Consider the following 201-nt stretch of genomic DNA (forward strand, 5'->3'; position numbering starts at 1 on the left):
CGTGCCAAGTACTCCGCCGAGACCGAGGGGTAGCGGCGGCGGCGGCGAGGCCGGGGCAAGGGAAGGGAAAGGATGGGGAGGTGAGGCCACTCCCGGGGGGGAAGGCGCCGGCCACTCCTTTCACTTTCGCCTTCCCCTCAGCCGGCCCTTTCCCCGAAGTCACGTGGGGCGGCAGTTCCCGCCTCGGCACTCCCCGCACCC

The sequence above is a fragment of the Phalacrocorax aristotelis genome, chromosome 5, assembly GCF_949628215.1.
Source record: "Phalacrocorax aristotelis chromosome 5, bGulAri2.1, whole genome shotgun sequence".
Lineage (NCBI taxonomy): Eukaryota > Metazoa > Chordata > Aves > Suliformes > Phalacrocoracidae > Phalacrocorax > Phalacrocorax aristotelis.